This window comes from Entelurus aequoreus, linkage group LG03, assembly GCF_033978785.1.
Source record: "Entelurus aequoreus isolate RoL-2023_Sb linkage group LG03, RoL_Eaeq_v1.1, whole genome shotgun sequence".
Classification (NCBI taxonomy): Eukaryota; Metazoa; Chordata; class Actinopteri; order Syngnathiformes; family Syngnathidae; genus Entelurus; species Entelurus aequoreus.
The window spans coordinates 66,194,968-66,214,775 of NC_084733.1; positions in this window are offsets into that span (position 1 = coordinate 66,194,968).

A 19,808-nucleotide genomic window follows, 5' to 3' on the forward strand; every position below is an offset into this window, starting at 1 on the left:
AATATGATTTCAGTCCAACTTTTGGCAGGGGGCTAGGCCAGGGAAAAAGATATCACTTTTTTTGCACTGTGTTGCAATGTTTTTTTGCAATATGATGTCGGTCCACCTTTTGCAGCTATTACAGCTTCAACTCTTCTGGGAAGGCTGTCCACAAGGTTGCGGAGTGTGCTTATAGGAATTTTCTACCATTTGTGTACATATAATATGTAAATATTACATATATGTTAGATTTTATATTGCTACTATGGTACATTTTTAGTCTACTTTATACCTGCATTATCCTTACCCTTTCCATCCTTTGTAACTGAGCTACTGTGTGGAACAATTTCACTTGTGTGAATAAAGTTTGTTTAAGTCTAAGTCTAAGTCTAAGTGTGTAGCAGCCAAGCATACACGGCTCGATTCATATATTGGTAGTGTCAATACCAAAGGTAGTATCAGGATATAATCAATATTAGACTAAAACTAACACTAAAAATATTGGAGATCCAAAAGCACTTATACAAGCATTGAAAATAAGTCATACATACATATTAGGTCTCGATATCAATTATACGTTTTGATTTTTTTGTTTCATGTTTTTTTTTTTTGTTTGTTCAGCCCTCTTTATCTAAGAAAACTTTGTTCTTTTATGGCAAACACACAAAATATGCAATATCTCCCCTGAAAATATTTCCAAGTGGTCTGTTTGATGTGAAGTAAGTGGAGCTTAAACAGGTCAATTATTCATAACAACATAGATTTTGATTCATTATTATTTTTTTGAGTAATCCATCCATCCGTCCATTTTCTGCCCCTTGTCCCGTGACAGTTTTATATACTGTCACGGGACAATACTGCTAAAATACTGTAACTTGACCGCCCACTGATTTGTAATTCACATACCCACTATGTATTGTACGTGTATTTTAAATTGTTTATCATTATGTAATTTCAATATTGTTGTGTATTTTCAATCCTGTGTAATGTTATTGTGGATGTTAGATGCACCATAAAAGGACTACAGACGGAAATTAGCACGGTGCTAAATCTGGTGCAGCCATTTCTTAAAGGCCTACTGAAACCCACTACTACCGACCACGCAGTCTGATAGTTTATATATCAATGATGAAATCTTAACATTGCAACACATGCCAATACGGCCGGGTTAACTTATAAAGTGCAGTTGAACACGTCTATGTATGATGACGTATGCGCGTGACGTCAATCGTTGAACCGGAAGTATTGGTACACCATTGAATCCAATACAAAGAGCTCTGTTTTCATCTCAAAATTCCAAGTATTCTGGACATCTGAGTTGGTGAATCTTTTGCAATTTGTTTAATGAACAATGAAGACTGCGAAGAAGAAAGCTGTAGGTGGGATCGGTGTATTAGCGGCGGACTACAGCAACACAACCAGGAGGACTTTGACTTGGATAGCAGACGCGCTATCCGACGCTAGCCGCCGACCGCACGGATGATCGGGTGAAGTCCTTCGTCGCGCCGTCGATCGTTGGAACGCAGGTGAGCACGGGTGTTGATGAGCAGATGAGGGCTGGCTGGCGTAGGTGGATAGCTAATGTTTTTAGCATAGCTCTGTGAGGTCCCGTTGCTAAGGTAGCTTCAATGGCGTCGTTAGCAACAGCATTGTTAAGCTCCGCCAGGCTGGAAAGCATTAACCGTGTATTTACAGGTCCATGGTTTAATAGTATTGTTGATTTTCTGTCTATCCTTCCAGTCAGGGGTTTATTTATTTTGTTTCTATCTGCAGTTAAGCCCGATGCTATCACGTTAGCTCCGTAGCTAAAGTGCTTCGCCGATGTATTGTCGTGGAGATAAAAGTCACTGTGAATGTCCATTTCGCGTTCTCGACTTTCATTTTCAAGAGGATATAGTATCCGAGGTGGTTTAAAATACAAATCCGTGATCCACAATAGAAAAAGGAGATAGTGTGGAATCCAATGAGCCAGCTTGTACCTAAGTTACGGTCAGAGCGAAAAAAGATGCGTCCTGCACTGCACTCTAGTCCTTCACTCTCACGTTCGTCATCCACGAATCTTTCATCCTGGCTCAAACTAATGGGGTAATCGTCGCTTTCTCCGTTCGAATCGCTCTCGCTGCTGGTGTAAACAATGGGGAAATGTGAGGAGCCTTTCAACCTGTGACGTCACGCTACTTACGGTACAGACAAGGCTCTTTTTATCAGCGACCAAAAGTTGCGAACTTTATCGTCGATGTTCTCTACTAAATCCTTTCAGCAAAAATATGGCAATATCGCGAAATGATCAAGTATGACACAGAATGGATCTGCTATCCCCGTATAAATAAAAAATAATCATTTCAGTAGGCCTTTAATGTAACTGCACATTGTCCTTCAAATAAACAAATACAAACAAACACAAACAGAAACACAGCCTGAGTGGTAGCTTTGTGTTATTCATCAACATTGTTAGATTTTACCTGTTTGCTCTTTAATTTCACTTTGTAATGTTTTATTTTTTTAATTAATAGTATTTGTAGAGTTTTTTTATTATTTTTGTATTTTATTTTGTATTTAAATGTTTTATTTTATTTTTTTTATTTTTTTTATTTTTGTTTTTTTGTTTCTCAGTACCTGTATTATGATTTCCCTATCAAATGAATAAATAAATATGTATTTAAAAAAAAAAAAAAGAATACATTTGAAAAAAAAAAAAAAAAAAAAAGAATGTGTTGCCGGCAGTTACAGCAATATTTCTATTTTCACAAAATGTGTAATACATCCTGATTTCAAACTCAGGGAAAAAGTCCTTGTGTAAAGGTTATCGGAGGACTGCAAAACTAAGTGATTTAAATGAGTAGTTTGCTTTTAGATTTTGTGTACTATTGTCTCTGTTTTGCTCAAAAAAAGTGTATGTATTCATTGTAATTAAAGGTTATGAGTTAGTAGAAAATAGCATAAACCACAAAAAGCATCTAACTATGCAACATATGCTTTAAAGTGCCTAACATACTACATAAACACGTTATTCACAAGAGGTGAGTAAGTACAAGTAAATACTACACAGAATAAAAGAAAATCCTTCATTTTCAACATGGTTGCCATCATGTCAAGGCGGGGAAGGATTTCTTTTTATGGTTTAATTCAACAGTACCATTTGCGATTGGGGTTTTGGGCATCTCAAGGGCATTCCTGGTGAAATTACTGAGACTCTGCACCATTTATCACAGCCTGACATGTGTCATGTTCCAGATTCTGGTGCAGAAAGGTTACAGCTGAAGACAGCCCCTCTCTTTGTTGAGCAGCCATCAAAGACAACATCTTGTATTTATCACACACACACACACACACAAAGAAAAGAAAAACAGAGCAGAGGATAATACCTACAAAGATGGTATCAAATGGCCATTGCAATAATCTGATTTTGCTTGGTTTGAAATATGTAAGACTGCTAATGACTGAGGATGTTTCTAACCTTAAAACCGTAAAAATCTTCTTAAAGAAACTAGAGATCCATTTTGGGGTCATGTTGTTGTTGTATCATTTTCTCTTAGGCTAAAGTGTGTTGTTACTTGTTCATCAATTTGCTTATTTTTGCAATGTGTACACAAATTAGCCTTTTGAGACAAAAACGTTATAATCAGTGAGTCTTAATTGACAACATTTTTGACTGGTGTCTGTGCTTTTCCTTTATGGATTGCTGCTTATGGCACATTGGTGGGACCTGACCAGCTCTGCTTCATCCCAGTCCTTTTTGGACGGTTGATCAATTGAGCAAAAATGTGTGCTTGTCAAGTTTTAACATGTTCCAAATGACAAATAAATAATTGGGGCAAAATGGATTGCACTACTTGGCTGCAACCAGCAGAGGTGCCGTTCAGTCTCAACTAGTTTGTGGTCAGAAGAAGAATAACAATGGGAAGTTGAGGTAGTGTACATCTGATATCAAACAAGTCCTCCAGGCAATATTATGCTGATAGCATAGAAAAAGGAGTGCAGAACATTCAAAGAGAGATTCCCTTTCACATCCGGAAAGTAATCAAGGAAATGTCTTCTTTGCCAATATAATGACGTCATAATGGCGGCTGTTTAACACCTAATAATTGTCATGCTGTTGTGAGAACTTGTAAAAGCAGAAGTAAAGTAATGTTTTGTGTAATGTACCACACTATGCGACTAAGGTGCATTCACAGGATAGGGAAATATGCCGTGCTTGGCCACACTTGATGCCTAAAGTCTGTTCTGATCTGCTACACTTCCCTGGAGTTAGCATGTTTGAAAAAGACATCTAGTATGCCAATCATGCACCTAATGTGATCACTCCTACTACCAATTATTGATTATAACTAGGGGTGTCAGATACCACTTGCGTATACCACTTTAGTATAGGCTGATACCGATATTGACGCGATATCAGCAGGAATCATACATACTTAGAATATTTTGTTGTGTGGAATGTTAGAAAAGGTTTGACCAAGGGAAATTAGTCAAACAGAGAACAATGGTAGGTATGACAAACACTAACCTATTTATTATTAACCGTCTGGAATGGACTGATGCTGTCCTTTTAGTTTAAGTGGAGTGGCAATTATGTTTTGGTACACCTAGTGGTCAATATAATTAATTAGGTTAAGCTCATGATGCAGGGAGTTGAATGATGCAGACACATTTGTTACTGGATACCTTCTTGTAGGCATCTGCTTTGGAGACTTTGTATGTGTAATTAATATACAACTATAAGTACAAACCATCCAAAATCGTCAGACCACAGAACACTTTTCCACTTTGTATCAGTCCATCTTAGATGAACTCAGGCCCAGCGAAGACGACTGCGTTTCTGGGTGTTGTTGATAAACGGTTTTCGCCTTGCATAGGAGAGTTTTAACTTGCACTTACAGATGTAGCGACCAACTGTAGTTACTGACAGTGGGTTTCTGAAGTGTTCCTGAGCCCATGTGGTGATATCCTTTACACACTGATGTTGCTTGTTGATGCAGTACAGCCTGAGGGATCGAAGGTCACGGGCTTAGCTGCTTACGTGCAGTGATTTCTCCAGATTCTCTGAACCCTTTGATGATATTACGGACCGTAGATGGTGAAATCCCTAAATTCCTTGCAATAGTTGGTTGAGAAAGGTTTTTCTTAAACTGTTCAACAATTTGCTCACACATTTGTTGACAAAGTGGTGACCCTCGCCCCTTCCTTGTTTGTGAATGACTGAGCATTTCATGGAATCTACTTTTATACCCAATCATGGCACCCACCTGTTCCCAATTTGCCTGTTCACCTGTGGGATGTTCCAAATATGTGTTTGATGAGCATTCCTCAACTTTATCAGTATTTATTGCCACCTTTCCCAACTTCTTTGTCACGTGTTGCTGGCATCAAATTCTAAAGTTAATGATTATTTGCAAAAAAAAAAAGTTTATCAGTTTGAACATCAAATATGTTGTCTTTGTAAAATATTCAATTGAATATGGGTTGAAAAGGATTTGCAAATCATTGTATTCCGTTTATATTTACATCTAACACAATTTCCCAACTCTATGGAAACGGGGTTTGTATTTGATACTTTATTTTGACGAATGTGTTTTTTTAGACTGCTGTATTGTCCAATTAAGGAGACTCATAACATATGACTAGCTTGTGCCTTTTTTGTTTTTATTGAATAAATGGATGCTGACAAATGTACCTTGCTCAAAAGAAAACCTTTAAGGGGAACATATGCATCAATAATTGTTATAGTTGTTTAACAATCAAATGGTAGCACCCCGAATCATAATAAAATCAGGGCTGCTACGATTAATCGATTAATCTGATTAGGGAAAAAGGGTTAATTTATATTCTGCTGTTTGAATTAATCGTTTAATGAACTCATGAAAATTCCAGACCACATGGAGTGTCTGTGGCTTTAAATACACAGACATGGTGGTGGTGTGTGGGTGCTGTAATTTTCGCAGTGGAGAACAGCTGAGAGTTTTTTTTATTTGTATTAATGCACATGTTAGAAGTGCAATTTCAATGTGGGTGTATTAGAACAAAAAATAAATGGTCATGGCAAGTAGAACATTTTTTTATTTCAACTAATTTCCCTAAAATATGGGTTATAAAGGAGCACAGGTGTCAAACTCAAGGCCTCGTGAGCTTGCCACATTATTTAAAGTGGCCCGCCACATCATTTTATGAGATTTATGTGGCCTGTAAAAAGGCTGGAATAAAGCACTTTCTGGTTAAATGTGTTGGTTCTTTCAATTTCGACATACTGCATACATCTTTCAGGCTATTATACACTATATGGCCAAAAGTATTTGGCCACCTGCTTTGACTCACATATGAACTTAAAGTGCCATCCCATTCCTAACCCATAGGGTTCAATATGATGTCAGACCACCTTTTGCAGCTATTACAGCTTCAACTCTTCTGGGAAGGCTGTCCACAAAGGTTGCAGATTTTTTTTTGAATTTTCAACCATTCTTCCAAAAGCGCATTGGTGAGGTCACACACTTTGTCGAGAAGGCCTGGCTCTCAGTCTCCGTTCTAATTCATCCCAAAGGTGTTCTATCGGGTTCAGGTCAGGACTCTGTACAGGCCAGTCAAGTTCATCCACACCAGACTCTGTCATCCATGTCTTTATGGACCTTGCTTAGTGCACTGGTGCACAGTCATGTTGGAAGAGGAAGGGGCCCGCTCCAAACTGTTCCCACAAGGTTGGGAGCATGGAATTGTCCAAAAATGTTTTGGTATCCTGGAGCATTCAAAGTTCCTTTCACTGGAACTAAGGGGCCAAGCCCAACTCCTGAAAAACAACCCCACACCATAATTCCTCCTCCACCAAATTTCACATTCAGCACAATGCAATCCGAAATGTAGCGTTCTCCTGGCAACTTCCAAACCCAGACTCGTCCATCAGATTGCCAGATGGAAAAGCCTGATTCGTCACTCCAGAGAAGGCGTCTCCACTGTTCTAGAAATCACTGAGCTCCTGAGAGCGGCCCATGGCAAACTCGGAACATATTCATCCATCTATACATCCATCCAGCCACTACTGGATACTTTCGAATACGCTTCTGGCTTGCAGACTTTCAACGTGTAAGTAATATGCAACTATAACTATTTGATACTTGTTTATATTGACAGATGTCATGTTTTAAACTGCAATATCTTTCAATTAAGTACACTTACATACGTGTAGCTTGTGTGCTTAGCGGTTGTGTAGCTGCTAGCTCTTAGTAGCATAAACTAGGATAGGATAGGATAGGATAGGATAGGATAGGATAGGATAGGATAGGATAGGATAGGACAGGATAGAGGATAGGATATAGGATAGGATATAGAAATGGATATAGTGTAGGAGAAGATAAGATAAGAGAAGATAGGATATAAGATATAAGATGGGATAGAATATGTAATAAGATAAGATAGGATAGGGCAGGATATAGGATAGGAAAGAATATAGAATAAGATAAGATAAGATAGGGCAGGATATAGGATATAAGATAGGATATCGGATATAGGATAACACGATAGAATAGGACATAGGATAGGACAGGATAGGACATAGGATAGGAAATAGGATATTAGTATTATAAGATAGCATGGGATGGGATAGGATATAGGATAAGATAGGATAAGACATAATAATATAGGATATAGGCTAAGATAAGATATGATAGGATAGGATATAGGATAGTATATTGGATGAGATATAGGATAGGATAAGACACAGGATAGGATATAGGATAGTATATAGGATATGATATAGGATAGGATATAGGATGGTATAGGATATAGGAAAAGATAAGATATGATAGGATAGGATAGAATAGGATAGTATAGGATATAATAAGTTAGGATAGGATATAGGATAAAATAGGATAGGATAATAAATATTAGAATAGGATAAGATAGAATAGGATATGATGTAGGATAGGATATCGGATATAGGATAACACGATAGAATTGGACATAGGATAGGATAGGATAGGATAGGATAGGACATAGGATAGGATATATGATATTAGATTTGATAAGATCGTATAGGATGGGATTGTCACACCGTGGTGAGGGAAGTCCTGTTTTGGGGTTGTCTGGCACATTTCCTGTTTTATTTTGAAAATTCTAATCCTCCTCTCGTTTCAGGCCACTTGCCCTTCCTCCTGTGTCACTGGTCTGATGTCTCTCCTGATTGCCTGATTGTGCCCACCTGTGTCACCCTCCCTCATGTGTATATAGTCCTCGTCTTCCCCTGTCTTGTTGCCAGAGTATATCGTCTCGCTACGTACCTCCAGCCTTGTCCACAGCCTTGTTCACAGCCATCAACCAAGTTTGATAAGTATTGTCTCGCTTTGTTTATTGATTCCTTTGTTCCCTCTGAGAGAGTGATTTTCTTTTGCTAAGTTTTTTGGTCAAGTCTTTTTGTATCAATTTTCATAGTGCCTTGTCTTCCTTTTTTTCCCCCTCCTTCTGGAGCGCTTTTAGTTTTCAGGCTTCTCAAATACTTTATACATACTTTCTGTTTATAGCGTCTCAACTTTTTAGCATGAGAGAATTTCCTTTTTGTAGATTATTATAGATTGTTGGTTTTTGTGTATTCGACTCATAGAACTTTTTGGCTATTGCCTGTTCCTCCTTATGGAGTGATTTTCTGTTTATTGCCTTATGTCCTATGCTAATACCCTATAGGTGCTTGAATATATCTTAGATAGATTTTGTAGCCACTTTCTTTAATCACTCTGTCCTAGAGATAGCAGGGAATTATTTAAATAAAGGTCTGAGTCAATTGTCACTCCTCTGCATCTGAGTCCTCATTTACGCCAAGTCATAACAGTGATAGGATAAAGGATAACATAGGATAGGATAGAATAATATACGATATAGGCTAAGATAAGCTATGATAGGATACAGGATATGATAAAGGAGAGTATATTGGATGGGATATAGGATAGGATAAGACATAGAATAGGGTAGGATATAGGATAGTATAGGATGGTATAGGATATAGGATACGATAAAATAGGATATATGATAGAATAGGTCAGGATAGGATAGGATACAATAAGTTAGGATAGGATATAGGATAAGATAGGATATGATATAGGATAATAATAGGATATATAATTGGATATAATAGGATAAATTAGGATATAAGATAGGATAATACATATTAGGATAGGATAAGATAGAATAGGATATGATATAGGCTAGGATAGGATAGGATAGGATAAGATACGATAGGATATAGGATAGGATAGCGTAGGATAGGATAGGATGGGATAGGATACAGGATAAGATAGGATAGGATATAAGATATATAACAGGATAAAATAGAATAGGACAGGATATAGGTTAGGATATAGGATAAGATAGAATATAAGATAAGATAATATAGCGTACGATGGGCTAGAATATAAGATATAGGATAGGATAAGATAGGATATAGGATAAGATAAGATATTCTATAGGATAGAATAAGATAAGATAGGAGAGGATAGGATATAGGATAACATAGGATATAGGAAAGGATATATAAATAAATATATAGACTATTTATCCCGCAAGGGGGAAATGATGTGGTTGCAGGCATATTCAAAATGTCCACCAAAATAAGGTGAAATCAAGAGGGAAACATTACCATATGCAGACTATAAAAGAGCAAAGAGCTGATGCAACCAGATGCCACTTCGGTGGTGCTGTTTCTACATACAGCTACAAAAGTAAAACAACGAAAAACACAAAAAAAAGAGCAATGATTAAAACATATTACGCATACGCGATTTCACCATGCATAGCCTACCATGTTTACCTTTTTATAAATGACTTGACTAAAATACAAGAAATAAACAATCCTGTGTGTTTATTGGAGGACATTTAGAAGTTAACTGACTGTCCAGTTTGTAAACACACTGCAGGACTGCTTGTCTCAATTCTTGTTTTTTTGCTGATATTGGACCGATATCTGATTGCGGAATGATAACCCCCACCTTCACTAATAGCAGAAAAAAAGAAAAATAGACATAATCCACAAGGTCAAAAGCCACGGAGCATGTACAACATATGTATGTAATGCAATCACTTCTAGCAGTTATGATAACAACCAGCATGTCTTCCCAGGAACACTCAAAGTCAATATAATAATATAAAACAATATGAACAATAGTTTACTACTTATTCTGTGAGGAAACATTGAATTAATCCAATAAATACACTCGGACATCAAAATCCTTAAGTTACATTGTAGTCTAGGTATCAGTGCTAACCAAAATGGCTCCATTTAAGAAGCATGTAAAGAGTCATTGTTTAAAGAGTGCATCAATAACTGCTGACATGGCTAAATGTAAAGTATGGCACAAGGAGGAAGAGGGGGTGTGTATAAAACTAATTAATTCTACCAACGCATTATTTATGGCTTTATATGATATACTGCTGTGCTTTATAATAACACTGAATGTGCATATTTCTGAGAGAGACACTGGAGTAATTATGCAGAATGCTTTTTACCGCCAATGTACAATATTAATTACAGGCACGGTTGTTTATCAATTGTGAAGCAGTGTTTAAAAGCTGTTTGGAAGATTGCCATGGTGACCCAGCCTTGTCTACTATCTGTTTTTTTTTTGTTTCTGTTTTTTCTCCATCCAACTGTTAATAACGTGAAACAACACACAGCAGTCATACCCATTTGAAATAGGACGTGAAGAGGGATCATCGTGTACGGATGAAAAGATTTGAATTAGATCATATTGCAAAAAAAAAAAAAAATAGTGCCATGAACCTCATTTAAGTATTATACCAAAATTGGGCTTTTTTTGGTATCAGTGTTACAGGATAAAAATCTGTATTCACAATCAAATCAAATCAAAATATTTAACATGCAGTAAAATGAGGCATTTTTAAATGTAAAACTAAGTGTTAATTTGTTTTAAAAACATGTAATTCCCCTTGAGAGCAATAAGAGATTGCTGCTGTGTGATTGGCTGACTATATCTGCTGTAATGACCACCAGGACAATGATATCTCTTCAAGTGTTACTTCCATAAAACACACACCAAAAATTGCTTGAAAAATTACGAAAAGTTAATGTTGCCATGGTTAGGTTCTCATGTCATTTAGCGTGTGCAGAAGGTCAATGTCTCCATAAAAGGTTTGATTTATCAGACGCTACTTAGGATGCATGTGTGTGCAGGCTGCTCAACATCACATGCTCAACACTTTTGAGAGTGCAGGTTTTTGCACTTTGTCATGTGGCGTCACTGCCCTCTGCAGGATGGAGACCAATTATTTTCAATGCAGAATCAGTCTGTAGTCTCATTACTACATGATTGCGTGCATGTTCCACCATGGACAACACATTACAGAGCACCATATGAAGCTTTATTATAACCACAGAGTGTTTTGCTTGACTTTTTAATGTAACGATGCATCGTTTCATTCCAGTTAATAGTCCATTGGTGTGAATTGCTCACATGTGAGGACATAAAAGCATGGTTGACGGTAAACTTTCTAAACTTAAATGAGAACAAGACAGAAATTATTATTTTTTGAATCAAAAGTGAAACAGAATGCTCCCCCCAGTGACCGGGACCCCCTGATGCCTTATTTAAAACCCCCAGTTACAAATCTTGGTTTTAAATTCGACAATGATTTAAAGGCCTACTGAAACCCACTACTACCGACCACGCAGTCTGATAGTTTATATATCAATGATGAAATCTTAACATTGCAACACATGCCAATACGGCCGGTTTAACTTATAAAGTGCAATTTTAAATTTCCCGCTAAACTTCCGGTTGGAAACGTCTATGTATGATGCGTATGCGCGTGACGTCACGACGGCAACAGAAGTATTCGTACCCAATGTGTCACCATACAAACTGCTCTGTTTTCATCGAACAATTCCACAGTATTCTGGACATCTGTGTTGGTGAATCTTTTGCAATTTGTTTAATGAACAATGGAGATTGCAAAGAAGAAAGTTGTAGGTGGGATCGGTGTATTAGCGGCTGGCTGTAGCAACACAACAAAGAGGTCGACTTACTTGGATAGCAGACATCTGTGATCGGGTGAAGTCGTTCGTCGCGCCGTCGATCGCTGGAACGCAGGTGAGCACGGGTGTTGATGAGCAGATGAGGGCTGGCTGGCGTAGGTGGAGCGCTAATGTTTTTATCACAGCTCTGTGAGGTCCGGTTGCTAAGTTGCTAAGTTAGCTTCAGCATCGTTAGCAACAGCATTGTTAAGTTTTGCCAGGCTGAGAATTATTAACCGTGTAGTTACATGTCCATGGTTTAATAGTATTGTTGATCTTCTGTCTATCCTTCCAGTCAGGGATTTATTTATTTTGTTTCTATCTGCATTTGAGCCAGATGCTATCACGTTAGCTCAGTAGCTAAAGAGCTTCGCTGATGTATTGTCGTGGAGATAAAAGTCACTGTGAATGTCCATTTTGCGTTCTCGACTCTCATTTTCAAGAGGATATAGTATCCGAGGTGGTTTAAAATACAAATCCGTGATCCACAATAGAAAAAGGAGTGTGTGGAATCCAATGAGACCTTGTACCTAAGTTACGGTCAGAGCAAAAAAAGATACACCCTGCACTGCCTCTCTAGTTCTTCACTCTAACGTTCCTCATCCACGAATCTTTCATCCTCGCTCAAATTAATGGGGTAATTGTCGCTTTCTCGGTCCGAATCTCTCTCGCTCCATTGTAAACAACGGGGAATTGTGAGGAATTCTTCCTCCTGTGACGTCACGCTACTTCCGATATAGGCAAGGCTTTTTTTTATCAGCGACCAAAAGTTGCAAACTTTATCGTAGTTGTTCTATACTAAATCCTTTCAGCAAAAATATGGCAATATCGCGAAATGATCAAGTATGACACATCGAATGGATCTGCTATCCCCGTTTGAATAAAAAAATGTCATTTCAGTAGGCCTTTAAAATTAGAATATCAGATTAACTTCGTTGTACGATCAAGTTTTTATCATCTAAGGCTTTTAGCAAAAATTAAATCAATTTTATCTTTTAACGACTTTGAGCGGGTAATCCATGCTTTTATTTCATTACATTTGGACGACTGCAACTCCCTCTCGTTGGAATGAAGCAGGCCTCAATCGCTCGACTGCAGTTAGTCCAAAATGCTGCTGCTCGCCTTTTAACTGCCACTAAAAATCATGAACACATTTTAGCATCCCTTCACTGGATCCCAGCTAATTTTAGAACATTATTTGTTTTTAAATCTCTTAACGGATAAGCGCCACAATATATGTCAGACCTTTTAAAAATGTACACCCCCACAAGGTCTCTGAGGTCAGCTGATCAGTTTCTTCTTTTCGTCCCAAAAACCCGTTTAAAATCCAGAGGTGATTGTGCATTTTCTGCTGTGGCTCCAAAACTTTGGAACAATATCTCTCTTGCTATTTGGACTCTTTAATGAGTTTTAAATCACGTCTTAAAACAGATTTTTACTCTTTGGCTTTTAAACCAGCATGAGAGTTGTGTGATTTTAGTCTATTTTATTGTTTCTGATGTATTTTATGTATTTATTCTTGTATAGTTAAATGTTTTATATTACTGACTCTTCTAGTTTGTCTCAACTTCTGTGCAGCACTTTGTGAAACTTCTATTGTTTTTTTTAAGTGTGCTATATAAATAAAGTGGATTGGATTGGATGTGCCTTGTGAACTCCAACTCTGTGATAGGCTCCATCTTATCTGTGATGTTAATGAGCTGTGGATGGATTAATAGTCATTTTAAGGAATGCTATATTTGTCGGCAGGTGAAAATCAGGAATGCATACTATGTTGAGGATTAATCAATTAGAAAAAAAAGCTTTGAATATGTTTGTACAGTGCACAGATTCAAGGAAATATATTGTCATAGCAACACACACGAGATGGAACAAAATGTAGTACCCAAGGTCCCAGATGTAGCCAAATAGTACCACAAGAGCGCTGCTAGTATGTATATTGATTTGAATGGAGTTCAGTCCAGTTTCAGTTTATTTGGAACATGCATACGATACAATGTAATGCATTACATATTTCCAGTTGTTTCATTACAGAACGTCCGAAAAGGAGTAGGAAGAAGCAGAGCTTATTTAATCCTACCCCTTTTCATACAATAGCAATGTCCTTGTTCTCTGTAACAGAACAGTGAATGAATAATAAATAAATAATATACCATAGTAAGTAAAGACATATTAAGTTCATAAATAATCTTTATTTAAAAAAAAAATGGGTTCAAGTTGTTCATCATAATTCTTGTTCTGTGTACTTTGTGAACACTTGTAGTTTGAACAGTCTCTTAAACGGAATCATATTGGTGCTTTCTTTGATTTATTTGGTTAATCCATTCCATAATTTAATTCCACATACTAATATGCTAAATGTTTTAAGTGTTGTATGTGCATACAAATGTTTTAAATTAGATTTTCCTCCTCTTTTGTTGAGAAGAATTGTTGTACATTCTTGGGTAGCAGGTTATAGTTTGCTTTGTACATCATTTTAGCTGTTTGCAAATGCACCAAATCGTTGAAAATGTTGAATATTTTTGATTTAATAAATAAAGGGTTTGTATGTTCTCTATATCCAACATTAAAAAATACACCCCCGACAAGATCTTAGATGGAACCAAGGTAATTAAAGTTAAAGTTAAAGTACCGCTTATAGTCACACACACACTAGGTGTGGTGAAATTACTCTCTGCAGTCTCCCTTGTTCGAACCACTGAGAGTTGAGGGGAGCAGTGAGCAGCATCAGTGGCCGCGCTCGGGAATCATTTTGGTGATTTAACCCCCAATTCCAACCCCTAAGATGAAATCCCATTTTTATAGTCTTTGGTATGACTCGGCCGGGGTTTGAACTCTCAACCTCAGGGCGGACACTCTAACCACAAGGCCACTGAGTATTACAGCAATTAATTCTCCCAACAAGTTTGAATGAGCAAAATACGTTTTTGAGGCCGCCGCTAACAAGAACTCTGCTAGTACACCGACGACAAGCTGTGGACGACAAACAACGCTGGCGGCAATGTCGTCAACAAAAGTACCCAAGATGAATTAAGCAACACTTTTTTAACAACTGTGATTAATCTGATTTTTTTTTCAAAATAATTGATTGAGAGCAAAAATGTTAACTTCAAAAGTTTTTTGTGTGATTTATTTGATTTAAAAATATAATTATATTAAAAGTGTGAATAATCTCATTCATAATTTTAACTTTAGTGCTGCCAATTTATATTTTGACTCAGATAAAAATTGTGATAATCAGATTTTTAAAAATATATCAGATTAAAATTGGTTGATTAGATTAGATTTGTTTTTTGTTTGTTTTTTAAATAATTGTTTGGTAGCACCTCAGGACAAATGTGACCTGTCAAATTATTATTATTGTTTAAATCAAATTAAGTGTGATTAATCTGATTGAAAGAAAAACCATTTTTGACAGCACTGTAGTTAAAATGTGTGCTGCCAAACAACTACATGTTTAATCAGGTTTATCACACTTTTGAATTCTGATTCATTTGAATTAATCACAGTAAAAGACTTTGAAAAATAACCCAATAATAAATGCAATTTTAGTGTTCGAATGTCATGCAGGAACATTATTTAAATGTTTTACTTGAATGTATGTCATTTATTTGATCAAAACGTGGTAACTGTTTTATTAAAAAGTACCATCTGGCTTTATTTTGAAACTAAATTTGTCACAGCACACCAGTGGAAGTCGCCTGACCGTGTAACAACCTGAGCCGCCTTTCAGGTAACCAACGGCTGTTACGCTAAAGTAAATAATAAATTGGATGATTAATTTGCATTCACACATGATTAATGCTATATCTTTAATGATTCTTCACAGCCATTAACTTGTAAATTTGACAGCCATAGTTAAAATACTTCTATATTTATTCATCCAATCATGTTCTACTGTTTATCCTATTGAGGGTCACAGGCATACTTGCCAACCCTCCCGATTTTTCCAGGAGACTCCCGAATTTCAGTGCCCCTCCCGAAAATCTCCCGGGGCAACCATTCTCCCGAATTTCTCCCGATTTTCACTCGAACAACAATATTAAGGGCGTGCCGTGATGGCACTGCCTTTAGCGTCCTCTACAACCTGTCGACTCGTCCGCTTTTTCACCATACAGACAGCGTGCCGGCCCAGTCACATGTTGTATGATGCTTCTGCATGCACGAAAGTGACTGCAAGACATACTTGATCAACAGCCATACAGGTCATACTGAGGGTGTCCGTATAAACAACTTTAACACTGTTACAAATATGCGCCACACTGTGAACCCACACCAAACAAGAATGACAAACACATTTCGGGAGAACATCCGCACCGTAACACAACATAAACACAACAAAACAAATACCCAGAATCCCTTGCATCCCTAACTCTTCCAGGCTACAATATACACCCCCGCTACCACCAAACCCCGCACCCCTAACCCCGCCCACCTCAACTTCAACCCAGCCCCCCCAGGCTGGCAAGTATGGTCACAGGTGAGCTGGAACCTATCCAAGCTGTGTTTTGGGTTTTTGGACTGGTAGCTAATTAATCATACGGTCAATTTTCAGCTTATCAATTGTTTTCTGTTACGCCCCCCAAAGAAGAAGAAAACATTTTGTGCCCCACACTCTCCGCCGCAACTATAAATAGTATCATGTGTCTATAAAATTGTTATAAGTACACCTCTGAATAACATTGTATCCTTTTAACATTAAAGCAATCAAAAAATAAAAAAAATATATATATATCAACTTACTATAAAAAAAATTACTTTAATTAACGTTGTTTTAGAATATCAATTTGCATGAAAAAAAAAAATCCTTATTTAAACAAAACATTTTTTTACCGACTTGAACCCTCTGATAATGAAAATAAGATGAAATTATATTGAAAAATTCAAATTAACCATCAACATTAACTCATGAGCACAATATATAACAAATGTTAACCTACAAACATAAAATTAATAAAAACAATTTGTGCTGTTGTTTTTTTTTTAAATCAAAATGAGTACGTCAGCTAGGATTTATGGTTACAATGAGCACGTTTTGTATTGCACAGCTTTTCAAAGCAGGGATGTGAATCCTAATACTGCATGATACTGATAAAGCATGTTCCCCGGGGTCACATAATAAGGGGGACTGAATCAACCTAACATGCATCTTAACAGGAGTATGCGGCGCACACAAGAAAGGTCCAAGGAGAAGTTCCAAACTTAAAGGGGAACTGAACTTTTTGGGGAATTTTGCCAATCATTCCACAATTCTTATGAGGGCCAAGAAACACAAAAGTGTTTTTTTTCTTTGTATTAAAATGTATAAATAAATGTAAATAAAAGTCAGCGGACATTATTGTGTCTATTGAGCCCATAAAACCCACTAAAAACATCCAAAAAAGAGCCAACATCTCCATTTGCATGTCGTAAAGTATTAGCGATATTGTTATTATTAGCGCTAACGTTAAGGACCTACTTTTAGCGGTGCATTTATAAGAGAGAGCTAACTAGTTTATGCTGCTATATTGACATATTGAGCCGGTGAGCTGCTGTTGGTGAAAGTTACTTTGAGATTATAAATCCTGCCTCTCACCTGGATAGTAGAAAGTTGTGGACACAAAGAGAAGTTGTTCAACTTTGACAGCCAATAGCAAGACAGACATTAAAAGATGCTCATTTGTGTCCACGTTTTTTCAACAATTCGCGAGGATCATGATGAATTATTCATCCAAGCGGGAAGATATCAATATCCCATCAGTCGGCATCCCAGTGAGAGCAGACAGTATACAGTAAGTGATTGTTTTATTGTGTTGTCTCTCACATAGTCTGTGTGAGTAGTAGTCAGTTTTGTTGAAGGAAAAAGCGAATGTTGTGATGCATCTGTGAAATTATTACACCGTGGTATGCTTAAAATGACCAAAATACGTAAATATTACATCATCTGTCATGATTTGGCAGCACTGCTGCCGCTGGCGCACGAGGCGTGGCCACCTGCACGCACACCCGATACTCCTTTCCTCCTGACTACTCAAGTCTATTCACTCGGTGCCATTAGAATCCTGATGGTTCACCCTTCCAGTTGTGTACATCTCCTCTGCTTTGGCTCCACTCACGCTTCTTGTTTCCTGTGACTGAGCCCCGGCGTTGCCGTGTAGCGTTTTCTTGTTCCTCTCCACACCTTTTGTGTGCATCCTTAGTTATTTTCCTTCACTCCTTTTTTAATGCGCTTTTTGTCAATATTCCTATTAATTTTTTGCTCTGCGTTGGGGCCCTACTTCGCTAAGCCGCTCGTGACAACAGTATGTGTATAAAAGCTTGGAGATTTCTGGATGTTTTTATATAGAACGCCTTAAAGGCCTACTGAAATTAAATGTTCTTATTTAAACGGGGATAGCAGGTCCATTCTATGTATCATACTTGATAATTATGCGATATTGCCATATTTTTGCTGAAAGGATTTAGTAGAGAACATCGACGATAAAGTTCGCAACTTTTGGTCGCTGATAAAAAAGCCTTGCCTGTACCGGAAGTAGCGTGACGTCACAGGTTGTGGAGCGCCTCACATCTGCACATTGTTTACAATCATGGCCACCAGCAGCGAGAGCGATTCGGACCGAGAAAGCGACGATTTCCCCATTAATTTGAGCGAGGATGAAAGATTTGTGGATGAGGAAAGTGAGAGTGAAGGATTAGAGGGCGGTGGAAGCGATTCAGATAGAGAAGATGCTGTGAGAGGTGGGTGGGACCTGATATTCAGCTGGGAATGACTAAAACAGTAAATAAACACAAGACATATATATACTCTATTAGCTACAACACAACCAGGCTTATATTTAATATGCCACAAATTAATCCTGCATAACAAACACCTCCCCCCTCCCGTCCATATAACCCACCAATACAACTCAAACACCCGCACAACACACTCAATCCCACAGCCCAAAGTACTGTTCACCTCCGTAAAGTTCATTCAGCACATATATTTCCCCAAAGTTATGTACATGACATGCACATAGCGGCACACACGTATGGGCAAGCGATTAAATGTTTGGAAGCCAAAGCTGCATACTCACGGTAGCGCGTCTGCTATACAACTCAAAGTCCTCCTGGTTGTGTTGCTGCAGCCGGCCGCTAATACACCGCTTCCCACCTACAGCTTTCTTCTTTGCCGTCTTCATTGTTCATTAAACAAATTGCAAAAGATTCACCAACACAGATGTCCAGAATACTGTAGAATTTTGCGATGAAAACAGACGACTTAATAGCTGGCCACAATGGTGTCCCAAATCCAATCCGTGACGTCACGCGCAAACGTCATCATACCGAGACGTTTTCAGCAGAATATTTTGCGGGAAATTAAAAATTGCACTTTACTAATCTAACCCGGCCGTATTGGCATGTGTTGCAATGTTAAGATTTCATCATTGATATATAAACTATCAGACTGCGTGGTCGGTAGTAGTGGATTTCAGTAGGCCTTTAAAGGTGAAATAGAGCAACTCCCATTGTAAGCGGACTAACGTTTATTTAGGATTTAGAATCCATTAAAAAAAGTTATTGTCTTATATAAGGATTGTGAATGATTGACAAAATCCCCCCCAAAAAATGCAGTTCTCCTTTAAAGTTAAAGGTAAAGTTAAAGTACCACTGATAGTCACACACACACTAAGTGTGGTGAAATTACCCTCTACATTTGACCCATCCCCTGGGAGGTGAGGGGAGCAGTGAGCAGCATTGGTGGCTGCGCTCTGGAATCATTTTGATGATTTAACCCCCAATTCCAACCCTTCATGCTGAGTGCCAAGCAGGGAGGTAATGGGTCCCATTTTTATAGTCTTTGGTA